This window comes from Podarcis cretensis, assembly GCF_951804945.1.
Source record: "Podarcis cretensis genome assembly, chromosome: 6".
NCBI lineage: Eukaryota > Metazoa > Chordata > Lepidosauria > Squamata > Lacertidae > Podarcis > Podarcis cretensis.
In genome coordinates this window covers 93,017,578-93,024,828 of record NC_137175.1, presented here as the reverse complement: position 1 = coordinate 93,024,828, position 7,251 = coordinate 93,017,578, and the positions used below count along the sequence as shown (strand labels likewise).

General features: G+C 45.3%; 1 long non-coding RNA gene across 1 annotated transcript in view; it reads left to right on the top strand.

The window, feature by feature from the left end:
* The window catches only part of LOC307218895, a 158,056-nt gene that overhangs the window by 72,417 nt on the left and 78,388 nt on the right, over positions 1-7,251 (top strand). The gene's annotated exons all lie outside the window — the stretch shown is intronic.

The following is a 7,251-nucleotide window of genomic DNA, read 5'->3' as shown; positions in this document are numbered from 1 at the left end:
GGAGGGAAGCAGAGGCTCAGGGTCCTCCTCCGTGAAATTTCCCCCTCTGCATCCCTTTCCTAACTCTATTTTTATAAATCATTTGTCCAACCATAGTTCAAATTTTTACTACAAGTTTTCTGTCAATCCTACCAATGTATGTAACTCTTTACAATAGCTTTTTAACTAAATTATAAACTTTCCCCATTCTTTATTAAAGAGGTCCTCTTCCTGGTTTCTAATTCTGCCTGTAAGCTTTGCCATCTTGACGTCGTTCATCAGTTTCGTCTGCCACTCTTCTTTGGTCGGAGTTGTAGACCCTTAGGATCATCTAGTCCAACCCCCTGCAAAACACAGACAGTGGCAGCCAAAGCAGCATGGCTCCATGAGTGGCGGATTTATGCATAAACTAAGCCAAAATCCCTTATTTTGGCTGCTGATCCCTTTAAAATCTGTAAGTTGACAGCTATGGGTTTCAGTCAACCAGAACCCAGCCTCTCCAAAGCTAAATAGTGATTCATTCCCCTACACCAGGGCTGCCTAGCAAGCAAGCCAGCTTCTGAATTCTCTTTGTCCCCAGGGCTCTTGGCACAACCTCAATGCACTTCTTAGCTGACTCACCTTTGCAGGTAGAACCAGGAGCATGAGGAAGCTGATGCAGCAGGGCATCTTTTCCGTGCAGCTGTCTTGTTTAAGCAATATCTGCTCTTGTATCTTAGGTGCTAAGCACAGGAAGCAGGGAACAGGTAGGGATAGGCGCCAATGGCTTCTCCCTGTATCTTGCAAGGCTGGCTCCAAGTTCCTGGAGCACCTTGGCCTCTCTCCTTTCTCCTCAGATCATGTACCGTATTTTTCGCCCTATGGGACGCACTTTTTCCCCTACCAAAAATGAAGGGGAAATGTGTGTGCGTCCTATGGGGCGAATGCAGGCTTTCGGTGAAGCCTGGAGAGTGAGAGGGGTCAGTGCACACCGACCCCTCTCGCTCTCCAGGCTTCGCGGACCTCTCCGCAAGCAGCGGAAGCGCTCCCGCTGCTTGTGGGGAGTTGCCTGCGTGCTGAAGCCTGCGCGCGCTGAGCTCAGTGCGTCCAGGCTTCGCGGACCTCTCAGCAAGCAGCGGGAGCCAGCGCTGGGCTCCCACAGCTTGCAGAGAGCTGCCTGTTTGGGGGCTGGGGTCGGGGGAAGCTCGGGCAGGCCTCCCCCGCCCCAGCCCCGCGCCTGGGGGGGGAAATAATTGTTTTCCCTTTATTTCCCCTCCAAAAAACTAGGTGCGCCTTATGGGACGGTGCGTCCTATAGGGCGAAAAATACAGTATATTCTCCTTGACCCCACCCATTTATACTATAACAAATTGAAACAACAGTACAGCACCCTATGGTCAAACACAGGCTTTGCTAGTTGTTTTGCCCGATCTCCTTTTCCCCCTTCTTTTCCTAACTTTATTACATTTTTGAAATTTACAAAAAAAGGAAAAGAATAAATTGATCCTAAATTACATATTCTAAGATAAGAAAATAGTAATAATACAAAACACATAGTAAAGATGTATAAGGATCTAGGATAAATAGGACAACAACGAATAAGAAAATAATACCCCCCAAAAATTGATGAAAAGAAAAGAAAGGGGGGAAAACAGTAAAAAAATCAACAAAAAATCAAAACAAAACACTTTTTTTTGTCAAAACCAACATTTTTTAAGGAGTACAAACTATAACCTAAATATTCTATACACAAAATCCTAAAAAGAAATTACCTTTGTACTGGTTTGAGTCCCTTATAATTTTATTGACTTCCCTCTATCTCTTTGTGGTTTCAACTCAACTATTACATTTATATTATCTGTATTTAATTGTTTGTCCAGACAGGATGAAAAAAATTCCTTTTTTGTGAAATTAATCTAAACACAACCAAGTGTTGTTATTGGAACCATGTTTTATTAGGTAATTTTTAAAGCAACCCCATTCTTTTTTAACCTTATCTCCTGAGTGGTTTCTTATTGACTCTCATTTTGGCGAGTTCCAAGTACAGTCATACCTCGGTTTACAGCCGCTTCAGGTTGTGTTTTTTCGGGTTGCTGACTGCCGAAACCCGGAAGTACCGGAACGGGTTACTTCCGGGTTTTGCTGGTCACGCATGCGCAGAAGCGCCGAATCGCAACCTGCGTTTGCGCAGACAGGCAGCTGCGGGTTGCGAACGCTGCAGGTTGCGAACGTGCATCCCGCACGGATCACGTTCACAACCCGAGTGTCCACTGTACTCACACAGCTTTAACTGCCATTCATCTTTTGTTAGTGTTGACTCATTTTTCCAATATTTTGCTATTAAAATTCTGGCTGCTGTTATCACGTAGAGAAACACTCTTTTACTTTCGTTTGGGATGCTTATTGTTAAAATGCTTAATAAGTGATAAGCTCAGTCTGTAAGGCATGAGACTCTTCATCTCGCAGCTGTGAGTTTGAGACCCACATTGGGCAAAAAGATTCCTGCGTTGCAGAGGGTTAGACTAGATGACCGTCTTGGTCCCACCCAGTTCCACCATTCTGTGAATCTTTTTCATATGCTCACCTTCAGCAAACCTCAGTGTTCAGCACCTCCTCTCACTGGACATGCATTTAAAAAACGGATGTTTTGATCTTACCGCTTTTCTCTTCTGTTCCTATTGCCACCAGCTACATTCGAACCCTTTCTCTAAACTTTGTTCCCAGAATTTGCAATATTCTCTGGCCGTTGCAGGCTTGATGGCATTAATAACCTATCCACGTGTATAAGGATCACTCCAATTTACCAGTACTTTAAGAGGCCTCGTTTATTCGGCAAGCGCTCCTCTTTCTGCACTTCTGAGATATTGTGAGGATTTTTTACGCATTGTAAGGAGAGGCTAAAGGAAAGGCATGAAATACGGCTGCCATACGTTTGGATTCCCCCGGTATTTCAAAGGTGGAATTGACGTCCGCGGAGGAATTTCTGAAAGGTGGCGCTTTGTCCTGGATCTTAGGCAAATCCATTTTAAAAATCATGTTTTTTATGGCGTTTTTGTAAAATAAAAGCTTGGCAACCTTGGGGTTTTCCTTTAAAAATCTCCCCCCGTCCCCCCGTTCTTCCGCCAGTGGAAGCAGGGAAGGGAAGATCTCCCAGGGTGGGAGGCTGGGAGGGTTCAGCTGTTTCTGTGTGGGACAAGAGTTAAGATCTACCTGTGAGAAGGGACTTGGCATTCTTCTTTAGCTCTGTTTCTGTTTTCATTAGTTTGTTTTTTATTGTAATGTATTATAAAAGGTAAAAAGGTAAAGGACCCCGGATGGTTAAGTCCAATCAAAGGCAACTATGGGGTTGTGGCGCACATCTCACTTTCAGGCCAAGGGAGCCGGTGTTTGTCTGCAGACAGCTTTCCGGGTCATGCGGCTAGCATGACTAAGCCACTTCTGGCTTAACGGGACCCTGTGACGAAAACCAGAGAGCACAGAAACATTGTTTACCTTCCCATCACAGTGGTATCTATTTATCTACTTGTACTGGTATGCTTTCAAACTGCAAGGTTGGCAGGAGCTGGGGCAGAGCAACGGGAGCTCACCCCATCATGGGGATTCAAACCACCGACCTTCCAATCAGCAAGCCCAAGAGGCTCAGTGGTTTAGACCACAGTGCCACCCGCTCCCATGTAATGTATTATGAAAGGTCTTAATAAAATATTATTGGGGAGAGGGACCACCTGTTGCCATGGTCTTCTTCTTTGGCGATGACTTGTAGCCGAGTAAGATTGTCTTCTATGAACATGGTCTTAACCAGTCATAGTCAAACTCAGCCCTCCAGATATTTTGGGACTATAACTCCCATCATCACTAGCTAACAGGATGTGCTGGTCCCGGGGGGAGGTTACCATGAGGCGTGGTCAGGGGCCTGGGTTGAGGGTCTGCAGACTGACCTCCAAGGGCAAAGTGGGGTCCAACGCGAGAAGCTGGGCAAGGACGGGAACTCTGGAAGAACAGTGTAGCACCCTGCTTGTGGTTAACGCTTAGCTGGAATGAAATATTCAACGCAGCAATAGAGAAATTAAAATAATAATTTATTTGTCAGACAAATAAATATGAGGCACAGTGGTATATGGTTACCAAGCTCTGGCCTGGCCTCCTGCCATTCTGGCCAGCACTTATATTTCCTTAATCCAGCTCCCTTGCTCCTCCTGTGGCTGCCTCTGTCCAATCAGCCTGGTTGAAATTCCTATTGGCTGTTTGCTAGAACCAATCACAAAAGATACACCCATTTCCTCTTGTCCTTTTATGGGAAACAAAAAGCTATATATTCTTCTATCTATAAATGACAAATAAGTAGTAATATATCTTACATGTGTCTCAACAAGGAACCTTAATTACCAGCTCACCTCGCCCTATTGCCCTCCAAAACAGATGGTTAATCTTAAATTTTTATCTTAAACAGATGTCAAGGATCATCATTGAAAGATCTCCTTCCTTTGGAGGTCTCTAAACAAAAGCTTGACTGCTTGGCAGGGGGGGCTGGGCTGGTGGCTGATGGCCCCTGTGATCTCTTCCAACTATATGAAATAAGAATCTAGCATAAGGATTTAACATTTCTTAGCTTCTAATTCCTTTGCATAATTACATTTAAGCCAATATATTTAATACACAACATAAATAACCTTTTAAAAGGAAAAGAAATCTTAAAAGGATCTCAGTTTAAGAAAGAAACAACTTTAGAAAAAGACTTCCCAAAATACTCTCTTCCTTTTCTGCCAGCCAGATGCTTTTCCATTGCTCTTGACCTTTGAACCTTAGGAAAATATGGCTCAAGTTTAATGGGAGGCACATGGTTTTATTTTACTATTTACCCACTCTTAATTATGTTTATCTCTTTTTTATCTTCTGTAATATGTAGGGTCAGTGTAACCTTGGCTGTCAGCCTGTAATTCCCTTTGACTTTGAGAATTGTTTTCTGCTATAAATCAGGGGGCCCCCTTATCCAGGAGAATAAACATCTTGCCAAGGTTCTTAGGCAGCTGCTCTTCTGCCTGGCATGAAACATTTGAAGATCTTTAAGCTCATTTTAAAATACAGGCCCTGATCAAGCCTCAATAAAAATGCAGGCTATGATTAGATGCCTCAACAGGTCTGGGTGCTGGCCGAAACAGGTCTTCAACAACGTTGCTCCTGCAACCTGGGACCGGGCTGACTGGCCTTTATCTTCTCTGAGGCCAGGGGCGGCCCCGGCCCCCAGGAGACCCGCCTCTCCTGGCCTTAAGGTGAGCACTCCTCCTGGGAGAAACCAGTTCCCTCCGCCTCTCTGCCCTGAGCCTCTGCCGTTCAGGAGAGGCTGGAGGGTTACTGGACCCAGGGGGAGACTCACCTTCCCCTGACAGGGCTGGGAGAGGTGCACCTGTAGGCAATGGGTCCTCAATCACCTCCGGAGCCAGAGTGGATTCACCTGGTGCCTGCTCCTGAGGATCCGGCACAGGTGCAGGCGCTTCAGAATCAAGGCCCTGCCCCAGTTCAGCCGGCCCTGGAGACGGGGACTCCCGTGCAGCCTGGGATTCCTCCGGTTCAGCCTCTGAATAGGATTCCCAGGCCATCACACAGGACCAGTGGTCAGGGATGGTGGGAATTGTAGTCTCAAAACATCTGGAGGGCCAAGTTTGCCTGTGCCTGGTCTTAACAGTGAGTCCGTAAGTGACTGTGGAGGCCAATTCTGGATCCACACATCCTTCCACAGTGGGGACATAGGTTTCCGGGCGGGAGTTGATCACAGGGTTGCCATGGTATTGCTTACGCAGATAGGAGCATGTTTTTGGTAACCAATGAATGTGATCACGGTGCTGATCACATTGTGTTCACGTGAAGCTTTGTAGAGGAACCATAAAAATATGAGCCCTCTGCCTTGGAATGGTGTGCTTTGGTGCTTTAACACATTTGTTCCTCTCTTGAAATAAACTTTTCACAACTTTCCATGCCGGCAGTGATTTATTGATATTTTTGAGTCTGCCCAATAACTTCATGACAGAGTGTGGCTTTCTGCTGCTCTTTGAATCCAACGATGTGCTTATAGAGAATAGGCCCTCGTGGGATGTGAATGCTGTATATACCATTAAGACACCAGTCTCCACTGTACCTCACTGTCCGAAAGGAAACTCAGACCCTTTTAAGTGCACCTGAAACCCCCTGAATCTTGTACCGCTCAGACACTGGAGTGCTGTGTAGCAGTATTCAGGCCCCAGAGTATTTGGCATAGCATTATTGTGTTAGTTTTGGGGGTGGGAAGAATATGCCCTCCATGTATTACAGTGATCTTGGGAGATGAGTGGGCAGATTTGAAGCATTTGTGGGCAGCGGGTGGATGTGTTTTAAAATCTGAGGTAACAGAGAGTCCTGCCCCCCTTCTTTATTTAGCTACACAAAAGCCTTATCACTACTTTGTGGCAACTCAACTCTTCTGGCCATGTTGTTGAGCTGGTTTCGGGGGCAGCTCCACCCCCAATAATACCCCTGGGAATTATGCTATGGCATATTGTGGTGCCACTTCAAGGGGAATTCTGCACCAGAAATGTGGCTGCAGCACCCACGCAGCTGCTTGAAGTTGTGGCAAGGCTGCATCATCTTCTCTGGTAGAATAACCTCAGCCATTTTGTAGGTCAAAGCACGAACCTTTCTCCTCAAACTCTTAAAATTTGCCCTTCCCAACTCCTGAAAATATCTCTTTCACAAGCGACAAATAGTTCTCCAAATGGAGACAGGATGTTCAGCCCATACGGAATGGTCAGATAAAATATGGAAAGCTGGCAACCCCCAAAGGATGGAATAGTTCATGTTTGTTCTCTGTGGCATGCTGACATTTTATACCTGCTATAAATCTAAGATGCTGCCTCTTTTCTGACAAGTTATGTGTCAGTACCACAGAGGAACAAGGCTTAAACAGAAAAAGACTACAGAGAAACAAGGAAAAAGTATTTTGAGTATGTATGCGAAATTGCGTAAAATGGGGAGTTGCTTGTATCAGTTCAGCTGAGAGCTGTCCCTCCAGCTCGCATGCATGAGAATAATGAGAATAAATGTAAAATAATGGAGAATACAGACTCCCCATCAATGATTTACCTTTGAGCAGCTTCTGTCCCCAAATCCTTTTCTCCTCAGACCAGCTAGGAATGTTTTGAGCAGGAAAAAAGTTACTTGACAAGTAAGGCTGCGGGGAGCTGGGAGGGATGCCTTATTTATTACTACTACTATTACTACTACTACTACTATTACTGTTGTCAGCCCTTCTTTCCCACATTT